Raw genomic sequence first — 15,219 nt, 5'->3', positions numbered from 1 at the left:
CCCTGGGCCCCTCCCCGTGACCATGACCCTGAGGAAGACCCTGCAGGACTCAGGGAAGACCCTGGCCTGAGGGCCCCAGGGATCCTCACAGAGAAGCTCAGCCCCAGGAAGCCCCTCCCAGACCCTGTCCCAGGGCTCCTGCCTCCAGTGACCCTGGGAAGCCTGTGCCAAATCCGGAGGCTCCAAGCTGGTCACCAGCCAGGGCTCAGCCCCAAGAGCCACATCCGCGCAGGGGCACAGTCTGGTCCTACTCCTGAGACTCGGCATGGACAGCACACAGGTACAAGGTCCCCAGGAATCAACCAAATGCCCTCGGGCACTTGGAGACACCAGAGAAATCTCAGCACCCCCAGAGAGGAACAGAGGAAGGAAGACACTCCTGGCAGCTCCTCGACCCCAGGGTGCAGCCCAGGGAGCTCTCTCCTGAGGCTGGTTTATGAAAAGCAGGAGAGATGCCAGGCGGTCTCTGAATCCACCCTGTTCTGTCCACCACTAAACGCTGCTGCACAATCAACCCCCAAGGAGGCCTGTGCTTCTCCCAGACCTAGAGCAGGTGGCCTCACACTCTCTGAGCTCAGGTCCCCATGCATTTGTCCTGCCACACACAAGCCTGCCTTATTCTTTAGTCTGGCTGAGAGGCAAAGGATGCCAATTTTGCTGAAAGATGCTTTTAGAGGAGCCAAAAGTATGAGAAAGTGAGAGTGTTAGTCGTTCAGTCATGTCCTACTCTTTCCTATTCCATGGACTGTAGCCCACCAGGCTCCTCTGTGCATGGAATTCTCCAGCAAGAATATTGACTGGGTGGCAATTCCCTTCTCCAGAGGATCTTTCTGACCCAGAGATTGAACCCAGGTCTCCTGCACTGGCAGGCAGATTCTTTACTGTCTGAGCCACCAGGGAAACTCAGGGCAATGTCCTCTCTGTTATCTGCACAGCGGTGCTACCCACACCCGTCATCACCAGCAACAACTCCAACCCCTGGGAGCACAAGGACACTGTGGTGTTAACATGTGGACCTGAGACCCAGAACACCTCCTACACGTGGTGGATCAGCAATCAGAGCCTCCCCAAGAGCACCAGGCTGGAACTGTCCGAGGACAAGAGGACTCTCACTGTGTTCAGTGTCACAAGGAAAGAGAAAGGACCCTATGTGTGTGAAGCCCGGAACCCAGTGGGCATCAGCCGCAGTGACCCATTCACCCTGGATGTCCTCTGTGAGTAACCTCTGCTCCTATGTGGCCTGAGCTGCCCACCCAAATGCACGCTGCCAGAGGCCAATCCACACCCATCCCTCTCAGGTCCGAGTACATGGGCCATCAGCCCTGGAACCCAGACTGCCCATGACTTCCTGTCCCAGGCAAGCCCAGGCAGGTCCACCTTGAATAAAGTCAGGGAGGGGATGGGCTGCTCTGTGTGGGTGGCTGAGGATCACCAGAATATGATGGGAGAAACAAATTAACGTCAGACTCACAAAGAGTGAGCATGAAGGGTAATGATTGCAAATTTTTCAGACAAGCATGTGAACAGCTCAGAAGGACGCAGGAGCCCCAGTACAGACCAGGAACTTGCCTTCCCTCTGATTGCACCATGTGTGGCCTTTCTGCTCTTTGCTCCAAACGGTCTGGGCACCCCACCACTACCCCTCAGACTCCTCTGACCATCCAGAGGGAACCTCAACCTCTCCTGCCACACAGCCTCTAACCCAGCCACACAGCGCTTCCGGCGTGTCAGTGTGAGGCCCCGGCAATACACCCAGGCTCTCTATCCCCAGTCACAACATGTACTCTCAGATCCCACATTCCCTGACTGGCCTGGCTGGCCCCACAGTCAGAAGATCAAGGTTCCCAGGACTGATAGCAACAGAGCAGTCTAGTACTAGACTTTTGTCCCAGCAACCAGGCAAGGGTCTCTCTGGTGTGATCTGGGGGTCAGATGAGGTGTGGAATCACTCTTTCCCGTTGCCACCTGAACAAAGACCCAGGGCCTTCCTCACAGTCACCTTTACAGAGGTCTTGGGCCCCGAGACTGAGGAGGGAGCAAGGCCCAGGCCCCTGACCCACTCTCAGCAGTCACCCCTCTGTCTCTCCACAGACCCAGTGGCACGGCCCTCCCTCCAAGCCAGCAACACCACAGTCCCAGAACATGAGGGCCCCGTGGTCCTGACCTGCCTCACAGATGAGACTGGGGTCTCCATACGCTGGCTCTTCAAAGGCCAGAGTCTCCTCCTCGCAGACAGGATGACACTGTCCTCAGACAACAGCACCCTCACCATAGACCCCATCAGCAGAGAGGATGCCGGGGGTTATCAGTGTGAGGTCTCCAACAGGGGCAACGCCAGCAAGAGTGGCCCCCTCAGGCTGAGTGTGACCTGTGAGTGACCACCGTCGCCTCCTGTCTTAGTCGTTCAGTGGTGTCCGACTCTTTGTGACACCACGGACTTGAGCTCACTAGGCTACTCTGTCCATGGGATTTCCCAGGCAAGAATCCTGGAGTGGGCTGCCATTCGCTACTCCAGGGGATCGTCCTGACCCAAGGATCGAACCCATGTCTGCTGCACTGCAGGCACTCTTCCCGTCTAAGTCTCCAGCGAAGCCCATTTAATCTGGATAAGCTTCTTTTATTATCTCCACCAAAATGAGCCTATCATCTCATTTCCTTCACTTGAAGCAATTGGAACGTGTGGTGTCTCTCCCCTCCTCATCCCCTGATTTCTCCTGGCCCTCTGCTGTGAAGCCTTGTTGCCAAGACCGCTGGAAGCAGCACTAAAATCAGTACCTGGGACTTCCTGGGCAGTCCAGGGGTTAAGACTCCACCTTCCACTGCAGGGGTTGCCGTGACCTCCTCCAGGGGATCTTCCCCACCCAGGGACTGAATCCGTGTCTCTTACGCCTCCTGATTGGCAGGTGGCATCTTTACCACTAGTGCCTCCTGGGAAGCCCCGGTGAGTCATAAAACCTAAATCTCCTTTTTCTTATGTGTACAGTGGTGTTTATTATGCACTTTATAGACCTTTGTGAATACGTGCTCCGATGAAGGTGGAAAGCACAGCAGACGTGTTGAGGCAGTAAGTGTCAGGATGTCAGTTCGCACTGTTGTGATTGCAGGCTTGCCGCCACACTCAACTCCAGGTCCCTCCACTTGTCTTTCTTAGTTGCACCATCGTCTCTACAGTGGAAGTCACACCGTTTCTTCACAGGATGGGCGGTGGTCATGTGTGGTGAGAGCTGGGGGCCTTGCGGACTGCACTTTGTGCAACATAAACTCCTATGACTGTGTGTTGTCTGTTGGTCGGTTAGGTCTCACGGTCTCTAGTTCTCACTGAAATCTCTCTGATGCTGTGTCCATTATGAAGGTGGGGTGTTATAGTGTCACTGTTATGACCGAGCTATTTCTCCCCTCGACGCTGTCCACTTTTGATTCACAATTCTGGTGGTGTTGGGTGTGTAATGCTTATAATTGTTCTATTTCCTTGATGGATGGAAACTTTTCTTGATATGCAAGGTCCTAATGTCTCTTGCCGGAGAAGGCAATGGCACCCCACTCCAGTACTCTTGCCTGGAAAATCCCATGGATGGAGGAGCCTGGACGGCTGCAGTCCATGGGGTCGCTGAGGGTCGGACATGACTGAGCGACTTCGCTTTCACTTTTCACTTTTCACTTTCTGCATTGGAGAAGGAAATGGCAACCCACTCCAGTGTTCTTGCCTGGAGAATCCCAGGGATGGGTAAGCCTGGTGGGCTGCCGTCTATGGGGTCACACAGAGTCGGACACGACTGAAGCGATTTAGCAGCAGCAATGGCAGTGTCTCTTGCAGGCTTTTTTAATTTAGAGATTATTCTATCAGACACTCATACAGCCACCTCAATCCTCTTTTTATTGCTATTTGCATAGAATATCTTTTTCCAGCCTTATTTCAACCTTCTATGTCTTTGTATCTAAAGTGAATCTCTTGAAGAGAGTATAGAGATGGGTCATAATTTTTATCCATTCTGTCAACCTCTGCCTTTAATTTCAAGGTTGAGGCTATCTATCATTCAAATACTTCCCGATAAGAAAGAACTTCTGCCATCTAGCTATTTGTTATATGTCTTACATGCTTTATTCATTAATTCCTCTATTATTTCCTCTTTGGCATTTAGGTGATTTCCTTTCGCATGTGTCATTTTGATTGTGTTCTTCCCCTTTCCAATGTATTTCAGTTCTTTTCTTAGTGCCTAACTTGAAGATGACAGTTATGTCTTAAACATATAACTATCGAGTTGAAATACCAACTAGATTCTATGATGTATATTACAAACAGGGTGCTCCTGTGCATCTCCATCGCCTCCATATTACACACTTACTGTCCTATATTTCAGCCATCCTTGTACAATATATGCCCCTTATATAGATTTATAAATATTGCCTCATGTAATACCTTTGAAATAAAAAACAAAAACAAGCGATTACATAAAAGACAATAAAACCGGCTTAGATAAGATAGCTACTTCTTGTGTCTGTTTGACCACTTTTCTCTAGGTACTTATGGCTCTGAGTTGCTGTGTAATGTTTGTTCAGTCATCTTAAAGGCTTCCTTTCACACTTCATATATGCCGTGTCTCCAGGGAATGAGCTCCCTCGACTGTTGTTTATCTGGGAAAGTCCTAATCTGAGCTTCACTGAAGGAGAGTTTCTGTGTACATTGCTTCGCCGGTTGACAGTCTTGCTTTTAGGACTTCAGTCAGTCATCCCAATGCCTTCTGATGTGGAATTCGATTTTCACAGTGTTGAAGATCTGCTGCACATGCTGAGTCACTCCTCTCTCGCTGCGCTTTTCACTTCCTCTTTCCCTTGGGCTCTCAACAATTTGACTCTATTGTGTCACAATGTCTGTATCTTGAGTTACCCCTTTTTGGAGTTCATTAACCATCTCTATGTGATTTCATCTAGTTTCGGAAGTTTTAAACCATTAATTTATATATTTTTTTTTCATTGCTTTTCCTCTCTATTCTCCTTCAGGAACTGCCATACTGCTTATGTTTGTCCACCTGATGGAGTTCTGCATAATACTTTGCTTGGAGTCACTATTCGCCATTTTTTTTTCCCTTTCTATTGCCCAGTCTGAATAACTTCTTTTTTGCTATCTTCATGTTCATGGATGCTTTCTTCTACCTGCTCAGATGTGCTGAGGAATCGCCCTTCTAAGTTAGTGTTTTCACTTCTTATACTTCAGCTCCAGAGTTTCTTCAACCCTGTTTAAATAATTTAACAACGAGGAAGAACACATCTTTCTTGAGAAGCAGGTTCTCCTCACACCTGCCCAATGTGGAAACAGCCATCCCCTCACACTGTGGACTCCAGTGCTTTAGACATGGACACTGATTATGTAGCTACTGGGTCAATCTCAGACAAGCACATTAGGAGCAGAGAACCACAAAGAGAGGAGGGTAGTTATGGACCCTGAGAAGGAAGGCTCATCCCATGGAACTGTCAGATGGCATCAGCCAAGGAACTGGACTTCTCCTCAAGTTTGATGGACTCTCTTCCCTCTCAAGGGGCTTCTCATGTAGCTAGTGGTAAAGAACCTGCCTGCCAGTGCTAACGCAGGAGACTAAGGGATGCAGGTTATGCATCTGCATAATTATGCAAAACTTAGCTAATTTTGTCATAGTTCGGTTATTGTTTGTGAGAATTGTTTGACTGCAGGCAAGGCACTGGATCTTGTGCCTCCGTTTCCCCGTCTGTAAAACTGGAGAAGAAGAGATGGATCGTAGGGCTGCTGTGAGGTTGGTCACTAGGAAGGGAATGAGATTAAAATTCTCCCTGTAGGTAAAATTCTTACCCACACAGAGTCGGCAGGCAAGAAACGTTCACAGGGGAGATTTTGGTTTTCAGCGCTGTGGGTTTTGGCTGTAGAGTCAAACAACTGGGTTACATTTCTCTTTCACCTGGTCCTAGCTCTGTGGCCTCCATTCCTTTATTGAAGAACTGTGTGTCTCAAATCTGTGAATGCACAGCGGGGATGACAACCCCTCCCTCATGGGGATGGAAAGATCAGAAAAAATGGGTGTAAAGGATTTCCCACTGTGCCAGTCGCACAGGAGTACCTGGAAACAGTTCATTAATATTATTACTACTAATCAATGTTGGGTGGACTGGAGAGGAACTACCCTCTAAGACTGACAGTGGTGATGGAAACAAAAAATCAGAGGGAGGGGGCATAATGTGAGAAGAAAAGAGTCCTTCAAAGGAAAATGAACAGGACATGGAAATGGCTACAGTGAGAGAATGGAGAGTTGGCAAGTCCAAGGTTTCAAATCTGATGAAGAGGGAAATGATGCAGCCTCGTGCAGTGGGAGAGTCAGGAGGACACTGTGATGACAAGACACGCAAGCACACAGGCCTCAGAGCATCTCCTTCCTCCTAACCAGGCCCTCTCCCTGTGAGACTCCTCCTGGTATTCCCTCCAGTGAACTTGGACCCCATTTCCCCTCTCTCTCTCTTCTGCTTTCAGGGCAAGAAAACGCTCGAGCCCTCGATGTGGGGGCCATTACTGGCATCGTGATTGGGGTCCTGCTCGTCCTGACGCCGCTGGCTGTCCTGGGGTGTTTCATTTTCCTTCACAGGTACAGTGGCATTCCCAGATGCTGCCCCGCCCCCAGGTTGACCCCAGTCCTAGAGAAACACCCCATCCTCCAATTTCCGCCTGGATCTCCAGGACCCCCCACTTCCCCACGGATACTCTCTCGTCCTTCAGTTCCTGCCTCACCAGGTATTGACTTCTGGCAGCTTCCTTAACACCGTCCTCATTTATTTTGTTATTTAGTCGTGAAGTTGTGTCCATCTCTTTTGCCACTCCATGGACTCATCTGTCCGTGGAATTTCCCAGGCAAGAATACTGGAGTGGGTTGCCATTTCCATCCCCAGGGAATCTTCCTGCCCAGGTATCGAAACTGTGTCCCCTGCGTTGGCAGGTGGATTCTTTACCTATGAACCACCAGGAAAGGCCCATCTATCAGTTAACACAATTAAGACCCCTGCTAGTCCTCGTTCTCTGTATGTAGGCTGGCGGGTAGTAAGTACTCAGAAAAAGGTATCTCTTCCTGTATATTTAAATCCAGCTACTCTGATGAGGGGCAGTCACAGGGCCAGGATCTGAGGGTCGTCCTTGCCAAGTCCACACTTGGCCAGAGAGTGGAAGTTTGGACAGGCCAGGTGGGGTCAAATGCCCCCACGTGGCAGATACATTAACAACACCCCTGATGCATGAGACAGAACATCATGCCAGGTCCGCAGGTGGTGGCATGTCTTTACACTTAACGTCCAGGTAGATGGAGACAGAGGACAAGGCCACTGTCACATTTGAGCAGCTGCTGGGTGAGGGCGGGTGGCCACAGCAGCGACACTGCATTCAGTGAGATCCCAGAGTCACTGGTGACCGCTTTCCTCCCCATGCACTGGCCCTGCTCTCCATAAGCCTGATGAATCCACTCAGACAAAGCTTTGGATGGATGGATGCCTTAACCAGAGCCTTGGTCTCTTCAGTGGCCACTTTCTCCGGAACCCTATTAGCCTATGGTCCTGCCCCTCTGGACTCAGGGCAGATACGGCTTCTTAAGAACTTTCCTCCTTGTCCTTACTGGTCCCTCCCCTCCTAAGCAGCTTTGGTGGAGAAAGGCGGTGTCCAGCCCCTGCTTGGACATGGGGATCCTCCTGTCCCGTGTTCTGATAACAAAGCCTTGACCTCCATCTGCACTCCTCACAAATATGCCTGTTTTGTTTTTCTTTCCTAACCCCGGCTGCCTGCACAACAGAGGGAACTGGCCCCCAGCGTCCACCTCAGGTGAGTGTCTGTTCAGCCCAGGACAGCAGGGAACCCCGGTCAGGCCCTGCCATATCTGTTCCTGCCTGCCACCCCCAGGGTCTCTGGCCCTTTCTCTGGGGCTTCAGCACAGGGGACCCGATTGGCTAGTCTGCTTTTCCTATGGGTTATCATCCTGGGAGGCTCCATCGCCCTTACTGAGGCCTGAAATTGCCAGAGGTTCTCTCCCTTGGTGGGGATCTTTCTCCCATGGTTCTCTGGAAGGTGGACGTCCAACCTCTCCTAGGAGAATGGGCTAAGCTTCCTCACATGCTCAGTGGTAACTCCTGTCTCCTCCAGGACGTGGTCCCTCTGGCAGCTCTGTCTCCCAGGTAAGTACATTCCTTCCTTGTCTCTTCTCCCCAGCGTCCCCGCTTCACAGGCTCAGGGCAGGGGGACTGTCCAACCCTGAAGTACTGTGAGACACCCTTCACTCGAGGGTAGTTGAAAGTCCCTTAGTCATGTCCAGTCTTTGTGGCCCCATGGACTGTAGCCTGCCAGACTCCTCTGTCCATGGATTTCTCCAGGCAAGAATACTGGAGTGGGTTACCATTGCCTTCTCCAGGGGATGTCCCTGACCCAGGGATCGAGCCTCGGTCTCCTGCTTGCAGGCAGATTCTTTGCCTTCTGAGCCACCAGGGAAGCTCATAAGAGTAGTTAGAACATGGCAAGTCCCACCAAGCTGGGAGCTGGATGCACTTCAGGGACATGACCACCACTTACCCAGAGGCTGCCCTGGTCCCCTGACTTGACCTCAGAGAACCTTGGAGTTCAGCCAGGAAGAGAGTGGCACTGGATCATCAGTCAGGGGAGCCAGGCTAACAATGGTGGGAAACAGAGTCCAGATAGGATTTGGGGTCGGGGCTGCAGGCTTGGACATGGCTGCTCAGGGAAATGACTCTCCTTCCCTCCCTCTGATGCCCGCTTCCTCCATGCCCAGGCCTCCCTACCTGATGCCAGGCCACCAGCTCCCATCTACCAGGTGAGTGTGGGGATCCAAGTTCTGGTCTCATAAGCCCAAGGGGCATTGGAAGTGCCCCCTGCACACCTGGCTGTGTTTGGAGGGCCAAGAAATAGCAGGAAAGATGGAAAGGGGATGAAGGGGAGGTGGGTCTGGATCAAAAACCTCTGACACGAACAGACCCTGGGTGACCCGGGGCTGGGAAGTCCCTGGGAAGTCATCTAAGAAGGTTACATGAGCTCGAAGGCATCGGTTTTCTTTTGCAGGAATTAGTACACCGGACACAGACGTTTACTGTAATATCAGCCACAAAGCAGATGTGGGTCCTTAGTTCCTCCAGACACGTCTTAACGGACTGTGGGAAAGAGCTTACCTGAGACCCAAGACCCGAGTGAGGTCATGAGGAAGAGCCTGAGGTGGAGAACCAGCTCTGAGACCTGAGGCTATTCGGGAACCTGGGCCCAGGCTCAGGGTCCTCCTGGATTCCTGGAGACACTGACAGGCTGCCCTGAAGCCTGGATGGACCAGAACTCAGGCTGCAATTCCCACAGTGGGGGAGGTTTCAACAGGCAAGTGACTGGGCCTCTGACCCACTGTGGACCACCAGAGAGATCTGAATCAAGAGCACTTTCCTTCCCCTGGTTGCAAAACATACTGCCCTTGGGTCTTGTCCAGCAAGAAATTCACCGGAATCTCTGCTCCGGTCTGTCCATGGTTCCTCGGGAAAGTATTAGCTCTAGTTACCTGACCTCCCCATCTATTTCCTGGGGGAAAGGAAGGGGAAGATTGTGAGAATGGAGGGAGGGGGCATGCTAACAGGCAAGGAAGGTCACCAGACCCTTGGCAGCCACATGGGCACTCGGCAGTCCTCACACTGCCCTGGGGTCCCAGACACCTGCCAGTGCTTGCTCACTTGGCATGGAGTCTCTGGAGCACAGGAATGGGACCATCTGAGACACACTAGAACACGAGTCAGGAAGGACGAGTCGTGGGTGAGACAACTTTTATGGGTGAGGCCCCTTTGCAGCCTCTTGGTGTCCTGAGCCTCTGGCCCTGTTCACCAGGCCCTGCTGGCCCCAACTGGTGCTGCCTCATGAGTTTTTGTTGTTCAGTTGCTAGTTGTGTCTGAGTCTTTGGGACCCCATGGACTGCAGCACACCAGGCTTCCCTGTCCTTCACTATCCCCCGGAGTTTGCTTGAACTAATCTCCAGTGAGTCAGCGATGGGACAGGAACTTTTGTCTGTCCCCAGATCTAGGATCCAGAATGCCTTCTCTCCATGGGTTTCTGTTGTTTCCCTAAGGGCCTAAGCCCTGAGGACATTGTTCCCTCTGGGGGAACCAAGAGGAGCAATCAGAGTCACCAAAGTAAGAGGGACCCAGAAGCCATGCTCTGAGCAAGGTCCTCCCAGGAACTCCTGTGACCTCTATCCACTTCCTGCTGGTTTCCAGTTTGCTTTTCGATGCAGATCGTGAGCCTGCTCCCAACACACACACACGTGAGCCTCAGGGCAAAGGTGCAGGCTCTACCTAATACTCAACCTGGCTACCACGGCAAAGGGCTCACCTGTCTCCTCCTCAAAGTGTCTCAAGGGCCTTCCCACCCGGATCTCACCTGCAGCTCCCACCACACACCTGGGCTAGCAGGTCTCAGTCTCTCCCTGAGGTCCCTGGGATAGGTCTGTTCTCATATAGTTCCGCTCGGATCGCGTGCCCACGCACACAAACAGCAAGTGTGTGCCCTAGGGCACAGAGCCCACAGTTGACAAGCATGCTCTGCCAGTGGCCAAGTATCATCTGTGCTGAGATGAGATGAGAGGTAAGAGAAACCACCTGCAAAGCTTCCGATCATGATTTAGGTCTAAATTACTTCTTATCCCCCCAGGCGCAGTCTTGGATGAGACAAGGTGACACTTTTTGGTGTTCCTTATTGTTCTGTAACAAATGACCACAAATGTACGGGCACAAACCACAGTGTCAATATGATGCTGTTCTTTCTGGATTCTACAGACAGTTCATTTCTTTGCCTTTCCAAGCTGTGAGAGGCTGCCTGCTTTCCTGGGTTTGTGGCCCTTTCCTCCATCTTCAAAGCCAGCAGTGGAACATCTTAAAGCTCCCCAAGCTCACCTTCCATCATCCCATCTCCTCTGGCTCTGCCTCTCCTGCCTTGGAACATTGTGAACGTATTGGACTCAGCCCAAAACATAACCCACCATAATCTCCAAGTCACCCCACCATATCTCCCAGTCACGTGATCTGAATTTCATCTGTAGGTTTCCTTAATCATGGGGCACATTTCTCGGATTGTGGCTTGAAGTTGTGGACATCTCTTAGGGTTCTGTGCTCTGCCTACCACTCCTCTCAAGGCCGTGGGCATCATCTTCCCTCACTGCAGTCTGCTCTGGGGAGCTTGGACTTTGTCATGCCGATGTGGGGTCAAGACCTGCCACGATGTCCACAGCAATCTCACTGGCTCTGAGCCCTGGAGATCGAGGCCAGTCCACACTCCCTGCAGCTCTCCCCACCTCTTCTTTCTGGTGAAGTGAAACTTGCTCTGTCTGTCCAACTCTTTGCAAGCCCATGGACTGTAACCCTCCAGGCACATCTGCCATGGGATTCTCCAGGCAAGAATACTGGAGTGGATAACCATTGCCATCTCTGTAGGTTCAAACTCAGGTCTCCCGCATAGCAGGAAGATTCTGTACTGTCTGAGCCACCATGGAAGCCTCTTCTTTTCTAGCAATGCCCGATTTTTCAGAATGAAAAGCAGATGTGACTCAAAGACCACAACTCCCAAGTCTCCAGGTGGCCTGTGTTCATCAGCACCATGGACAGTGTCTCTGCTGTGCTCAGCCCCCATCAACGGGAAGGGATGGCTGGATATCCTGCCCATTTCTCCTCTATGACAAAGATGAACATAGTAGAATGTGTTCAGGGATAACCCGCTTTGCTCTAGTTTATGAATCGGGAGCACTTTCTCCTGTGTGTGTATTAGTTGTAGCTACAGCCATGATAACTCCCAGGTGAATGATCCTGCACCCGGGGTGTCCTCAAGGAGGCTGAGAACTAACTTTGTCCTCTCAGAGTATCTCCCTGCCGCTGAGTGTCAGATAACCAGCTTGTCTACAACTTGGAGGGAACGTTTCATGATTGAGTCCTGACCTTCGGTACCTGACCTTGGAGACAGCCATCACCTAGCCTGGAGGCCCCCTGAGCACAGCCTCCTGTTCCCTCATTCTCCAAATGATCCCCCCTCCCCCAGGGAGCAAGGCTGAGCAGAACACCTGGCCTACCCTCCCAGCTCCTCCAGTCTGAGCTCAAGCCTGTGTGAGAGCTTTTGCCATCTCTCCATGCTTCCAACAGAGCAAGGGTCCTGCTGAAGAGCAAGTGGGGCCTGAAGACCAGTCTCCAGGGTACAATTCATCACCTGAGGGCTCCTCTGTCTGCCTGTGAACCCCAGGGAAGAAGGAACTAGGGCTCCACAGTCACCCCACACTTCCTCTTCTCCATAAATGTACCATTGACAGGGGTAACTCTGACACGCAAACCCAGCACTATACTTCCCAAGGCGCGGTCTAACCCATCCAGCTCCCTAACAGTCATGCAAAATGCTCGAGATACCCAGTATAATGGTCACCGGGTTACCAGGGGCCTCCTATCTTCCATGGGGACAGACTCTGCAGGACTCACCCGGGCTCATGTGCACCACCTGTGGAACCATGGTGTTTAAATGGACCAGCAGAGGGAGCTACTGAAGGTATCCCAGGGGTCCTGGCATCTGGCCAACCACAGTGGCACAGCCACAGGACTTAGTGAAAGATGAAGAAAAGGATGGGTAGGATAAGGAGGATGGGATGTGGCAGAGAGATGGACATATGGACACAGGTGCTATCCTCACAGAATTTTTCCGTAAAGGGTGAGGATGTTGGAAATGAACATTTTCCTATACTCCCCATGCAGATGCAGTTTAGGGGATACAGTGGCACTCAGTGTGCACACAAGTTGACCAGGACTCCAGTTCTAAGAGGATCCCTGAGCTGGGAGCTCGGACATGGAAGGATTCACCTGTCCTGCTTCTGCTGAGTCCACTGGCCAGCTCCAGGCCTGGTGCAGGGAGCTGCATACCTGTGTGTCGAATGAATGAGCCCCTGGATCACACTCCACGGGGGCCAGATTTGTGGTGAGGATGTTCACTGCAGAGCAGCTGGTCGTGTGAAAGGCAGGGTTTCGCTAGTGGCTTTCCAGACTGAAAACATTTGCAGTGAAGTCACCCCAGTGGCAGAGCAGGTCCTCAGCCTGTGGAAAATCAATGTGTCAATGGTGTTCTGGATGTTTGAGAAAGAAGGAGATGAAAAGAAGACCTGACAACTTTGGGAATAACATTTAATTCTGAACTACTCTTAGCAAATATTTTATTTATTTTTTTATTTCTGGCTGCACTGGGTCTTCATTGTTTTCCACCAGTTTTCTCTAGTGCGGTGAGCAGGGGCTAGTCTTCGTTGCGATACACCGGCTTCTCATTGAGGCAGCTTCTCTACTCCCGAGCAGGGGCTCTCGGCAAGCAGACTTCAGTCATTGCAGCTCTTGGGCTCTAGAGCACACACTCAGCAGTTCTGATGTATGGCCTTAGTTGCTCAGAAGCATGTGAAATCCTCCTGACCAGGGATCAAACCCATGTCCCGCGCTTTGGCAGATGGATTCGTATCCACTGAGCCAGCAGGAAAGTCATCTAAACAATGCCTAACTTGTAGATAGACACTGGTTCATCATGGCCGCCCCACACACGAGGTTTCCATATTTGACTATGGGTAAATAAACAAGCGATGTATGTCATAGTTTTTTTTTAACAGACACAAAACCATAGGCTCTGTGCTCACTAGCCCTGCAGACACACAACCACCTGCTCTGTGCTCACTAACCCTGCAGACTCACAACCACCTGTCTGTGCTCACTAGCCCTGTTGTGTGACTTGGGTAGCAGGACTGTCACTGACCTTGCGTTGTTCTAGTTGCTAAGCCATGTGCAACTCTTTTGTGACCCCATGGACTCTCGCCCGCCAGGCTCCTCTATCCATGTGATTTCCCAGGCAAGAACACCAGAGTGGTTTCCATTTCTTCTTCAGGAGATCTTCCTGAGGCAGAAATCAAACCTGAGTCTCCTAACGGGGAGGAGGATTCTTTACCACTGCACCACCAGGAAGCCCATGTTGCTGATGACCACTTGTTCAAACCCACGCAAGTTACAGCTGCTGCTGCTAAGTCGCTTCAGTCGTGTCCGACTCTGTGGACCCCAAAGACGGCAGCCCACTAGGCTCCCCCGTCCTTGGGATTCTCCAGGCAAGAACACTGAAGTGGGTTGCCATTTCCTCCTCTAATGCATGAAAGTGAAAAGTGAAAGTGAAGTCGCTCAGTCGCGTCTGACTCTTAGTGACCCCATGGACTGCAGGCTACTGGCTCCTCCACTCATGGGATTTTCCGGCAAGAGGACTGGAGTGGGATGACATTGCCTTCTCCGGCAACTTACAGTACCAAGTGTCAACCCTAATGGAAGCTATGGAAGCTGCGTAATTTTCATGTGTCCATGTGGGTTCATCAATTAATAAAATGTACACCTCGGGTGTGGCATGTTGAACACTGAGGAGGCCCTACACTCATGGGCGGCAAGTATCTAGGAAAACTCCGTACCTTCCCTCACTTTTGCTGTAAACTGAAGCTACTACAAAAAAATACCTTTACTACAACTGAACCACCCTGGCACCAACCCTTCTCAGGCTTACGGAAGATGGAGATTCACCTTGAAACTTCAAATATCAAAAGGTAAAAAGAAGTAAAACAATCTAATAATTAGAATACGAAAGAGGCCATTAGATCCTAATAATTTAGTACTACAATCATCTACAGGGTGACGGGGACACTGAGTCCAGAGCTAGCATGCTTGATCCCTGTGTCCCTTTTGCTGAAGAATCTCTGATCAGGGTCCTGTGGAGATGCCCCACCTTCCTTCTCACTATGAAACCAGGTCCCCTGATGGGGACAGAGACAGAGAAGGCGGAAGACGAGGTTCAGAATCACTGCACCACCCCTGGTCTTCCAATTCCACCTGGCCCTGCCCCATGCGGAAGACACTAAGGGGGCATGGGGGGAAGGAAATGCAGCCTTTTCGTGTCCACATGGACCCTCTGGAACAGGCAGGACACACGGACGTTTCCTCACCCTCCTCCTACTTACAGATGCTCCAGTCCTGCCCAAGGACTGAGCATGTTGCATCTGGATCCTTCCTCTTCTACAGAGAGAAATTGGCCTGGTATCAACACAAATCTCACCTGGATGAAATCTTGGAGTGGGGTATATAGAGAAGATCTTGGATGAAGATGTTGGAAATTCAGAGTGGGACATGATTCAGCATAAATGATATGTAGTG

At 51.2% G+C, this 15,219-nt stretch overlaps 1 long non-coding RNA gene across 1 annotated transcript in view; it reads left to right on the top strand.

The window, feature by feature from the left end:
- Window positions 1–15,219, top strand: part of LOC102405292 — a 39,213-nt gene that overhangs the window by 1,685 nt on the left and 22,309 nt on the right. The window contains exons 3-8 of the long non-coding RNA XR_006640170.1: window positions 936–1,214; window positions 2,092–2,370; window positions 6,494–6,605; window positions 7,794–7,822; window positions 8,141–8,172; window positions 8,781–8,822. This is a non-coding gene — a long non-coding RNA (carcinoembryonic antigen-related cell adhesion molecule 3). The remainder of the gene's footprint in view (window positions 1–935; window positions 1,215–2,091; window positions 2,371–6,493; window positions 6,606–7,793; window positions 7,823–8,140; window positions 8,173–8,780; window positions 8,823–15,219) is intronic.

Source organism: Bubalus bubalis, chromosome 18, assembly GCF_019923935.1.
Source record: "Bubalus bubalis isolate 160015118507 breed Murrah chromosome 18, NDDB_SH_1, whole genome shotgun sequence".
In the NCBI taxonomy this organism is placed as follows: Eukaryota; Metazoa; Chordata; class Mammalia; order Artiodactyla; family Bovidae; genus Bubalus; species Bubalus bubalis.
Note: the sequence above shows the minus strand (reverse complement) of the source record. Positions and strands in the feature narration are given on the sequence as shown.